The following is a 4,182-nucleotide window of genomic DNA, read 5'->3' as shown; positions in this document are numbered from 1 at the left end:
GATGCCTTGTTCATAATTTAAAAATACCACCCCTGGCCAAACAGGTGCATCTCTTCCCACTTTGTAATTACTGAGTTAACATGTCTGACCATCAAATTCCTTTCACATTTTTTTCCCCAGATGTAATTGTAATAATACTATATATATAGGTAGGTTGAATAAAATATTTGGCCTCATTTATAAAAATACCTCAACTTAGCACAAGCAAGCTTGTTAGCTAGACAGTTAGCATCAGCTAACATATTTAACTTTTTTTGCAGTACTTGTTATGAATAAACATTCATGTTGTCTAATCGTTATTATCATCCACCACGTCTTCCCCCTGGTAACCACACGCTCTGGGTGTCCTGCTGTGCTGCTGGAGGTGCTCGGTGGTGACGTGTCTCACCAGTTGGACGTTGAGGCATCACGCACGGGAGAAAGTGCTAACGAGTCAATCGTAGACAGTGCACGGAAACAAAAAGTTGTACAATGTTTGTTAATGCACAAATTACAGCAAAAACAAAATCAAAAAATAGCACCAATACAAATCAGAGAACATTTACATAATAATAGATAGGCATACATGTAAAAAACAAAACAAAATAAAGCTTTACAGTATAGATGGTCAATAAGTTGAAGCTTTCAAACTTAATATATTGTACAACAACTTTACATACATCCTCGATTGTGTTGTCACCAACGAGGTGCGCCGAGTCCAGGGCACCCTCTCTCCCATTGCTCGCAGGGTGGAATTCCTTAGATACGCCATTTGTATCGAACCACTTCCACGTTCTTCTGTTGCACACTCCGGCCGTTGTGATCCTTTAGGGATTCGGTAGTCACTTTTAGTTTTTTAATTTGTCCCTTACACTGTTGTAGGTTACGGTGGTAGCCGTGTGCGGCTAAGAGCTGTGCTACTTCTTGAACACTTTTTCATTCCGTGTCGCCCCATTCCAGCTCTCGCTGGATCGCTCCTCGGCAACCCAACGATGAGGAAAAAGTCTGCACCTCGTCCACTGACCACGATTCATGGCCATTTCTTTTTTTGAAATTTTTTAAATTCTTTATCAAGTAATACTCTAACACAGGTGCTACCGCGTGGTGTGTCTGGCTATTTACATCTAGCGGGTTTAGTGTCTCGGTTGCAAATACATGACGCTGGTAGTGACGATTCTGTTGACCAATCAGTGATTCGGCAGTGTTTTTACGTCACATTTTAGTTCGGGTAGGGTACGCGGAAACCTCAACAGAAGTGGTACCATGTAAAGCCGAGCCGAAGCCGAAGCCGTGACGTACCATGCAGTGGAAAAAGCGCCAAATGCGTGCCCCGTGCCGTACCGAACAGTACCGTACCATGCAGTGGAAAAGCGCCATTAGAACTGTTTCTTTAAGTGTAAATGGGAATTTAGATAGTTCGTAGAAAAAGTTCTTGATATTCTACATTATTTTCAATCAGTGTATTGGTATCTAAGTATCATATTAATTTTAGTTTAGTTTTTAGTATGGTCACTATGGGATTAATGTGGTAACATCATATATACCTAAATACAATTTGATGCAGCAGTGATTTACTATTAAAAAATATTAGTAAATTGGTAACATCATATATACCTAAATACAATTTGCTGCAGCAGTTCGAGGGTTGTGAGTTCGATCTCGGGCGCAGGAATTGTGGGTGGGGGAGGCATGTACATTCTCTCTCACACCTGCAATACCACGACTAGGTGCCCTGAGCAGGCATCGAACCCCCAACTGCTCCCCTGGCGCCGCAGCATAAAAGGGCTGCCCACTGCTCCGGGTGTGGTGTTCCCAGGGGTGGTGTGTGTTCACTTGCTCGTCACTCGGATGGGGTTAAATGCAGAGCATTATTGTTTTTTTTAATTTAGTATGGGTCACCATACTTGTGCTGAATGTACTTTCACTTTCTTTTTTTACTTCACTAAAGGTTAAATAATATTTGATTAAGTAGTGTTTTATTATTAAGTGATTTTATTTTATAAAATATTAGTAAATAACATTATCATCCTTTTTACTCTTCATTTGGCCAATTTTTCCTTCGGTGCGTGTCAATCCCTGTAATGTCTGGAGATTTCACAGTGAAAGAGATTCATCAAATATATTGCCAACATATTTTTAGAAAGATTAAGGAACTATATATATGTTAGATCTATTAGAAATCTCCCACATCTTACACAATGACTGAAACGTTTTAGAATCTTCTGAGACAGCGCTGTGATTCTCTTAAAATCCATCCATCTTTAAGATTATTTCAACAATACATTTTGATGCATCCACAAAACCATCACATGAAACATGAGCGCTCTCTTGTGGCTGCTGGGATACAGTGGAGATATATAAGTAGAAATCAATTGCGTACCCTGTCAAATTATACATAGAACAATTAAATGGGTTGATTTTGCAGAATCAATTTAATTTTTAACACTTCATAGAAACATGAATAGGTACATGTAGTAACTTTTTAATTAAAAAACATTTGTCAAAACTTGTTTAATACTAAAAATGACTAAAACTAAATAAATAAAAAAAAAAAAATGCAACAAAAAATGAAAGCAACTGAAATATTAAAAAAAAGAGAAAAAAAAAATGACAAACTTGAATATATAATGCTTTCAAAGCTAATTAAAACAATACTATAAATATAGATATTTCTAAATATAAATAAAACATATATGAGCATTTCAAATTAATATCACTCTAATAGCAAGCATCTAATGCTAAAATAACATATATTTAATGCAAGTTTGTCAATGCTATCATCTGTACTGTGTAAAACTTTAAACCATGCAAAAGATAGTCACAAATCATTACTTTTAACACTTGTACCATTTATTTTCTGAATGAAAAATATAGCTACTACAATGGATATATTTAGCTCTTCTGACAGCTGTACATCACTCATGATGATGGAGGCAGCAGCGGAGGCTGAGATCTCGCTCTGCACAACCAAAACAGATGAGAATCCATCTGTTGTCCATAAACAGCAGTTTTACTAGCTTCAAATGTAACGTGGTTAAAAGTTAATAACTCTTAAAATCAGCAATATAAACAGTATCTGCTTATTAATAAACCTGTATTCCAAAAAGCAGCTCTGAGAAGGGCTTTTACAGTCCAGTTTTCAGCTTTGTTCATTAATTGTCTTTAGGTTCAGTTTTTCCAGTTCAGATGAACACTGATCACAGTCCACTCACATCAGCAAACCTCAAACATGGCGGCGATTCGTCTAAATCTAACCCAAACAAAACCTCAACATGAATTATATGAACATGCTTGAGACAGACACAGTCTCTTACAACCATTTACCCAAAAACACTTAAATGACTTTTACCTCACATAGTAATAATGATGGATAAAATGCTGATTAAACCATAGTGCTGAAGGAACTCACCCTGTGGATGTTCAGTTTTTAAATGAATGGTTCCTCTTATTCAGATGCACAGTATAATGTGAAAAAGTGATTGTCCTTCGCAATAAAAAAAATATAAATATATTTTACAGTTTAGCCAAAACCCAACAAGGACACACTGCTATTTTTTTAGGCACAATCAGAACTGAATAGAGAGAGTGACTCTTAACAAGAACATTTTAATCATATTCACCAAATCAAAAGAAAAAAAACAGAATTAATTTTATATTTTAGTCGATTCTGGGACAATAAACTTGCTGCCTTTTGTCCATAACAATTAAAGGCAACTATTTGGCCTCAAATTCCATTACGCCAGTACAATAAATCGCACTCTCAGTACTTTAATTCAGTCAATACATCGTCCTTTCTGCACACAAGGACGTGTACATTCATACACATACTTTAATTGCACTTTATACAACATGTTTTATTTTGTTTGTTTGTTTGTTTTACAAACCAGATTCCAAAAAAATTGGGACATTGTACAAATTGTGAATAAAAACAGAATGCAATGTGGAAGTTTCAAATTTCAATCATTTTATTCAGAATACAACATAGATGACATATCAAATGTTTAAACTGAGAAAATGTATCATTTTAAGGGAAAAATAAATTGATTTTAAATTTCATGGCATCAACACATCTCAAAAAAGTTGGGACAAGGCCATGTGTACCACTGTGTGGCATCCCCTCTTCTTTTTATAACAGTCTATAAACGTCTGGGGAATGAGGAGACAAGTTGCTCAAGTTTAGAAATAGGAATGTTGTCCCATTCT

Source organism: Cyprinus carpio, chromosome B25 (assembly GCF_018340385.1).
Source record: "Cyprinus carpio isolate SPL01 chromosome B25, ASM1834038v1, whole genome shotgun sequence".
Taxonomy (NCBI): domain Eukaryota; kingdom Metazoa; phylum Chordata; class Actinopteri; order Cypriniformes; family Cyprinidae; genus Cyprinus; species Cyprinus carpio.
Note: the sequence above shows the minus strand (reverse complement) of the source record.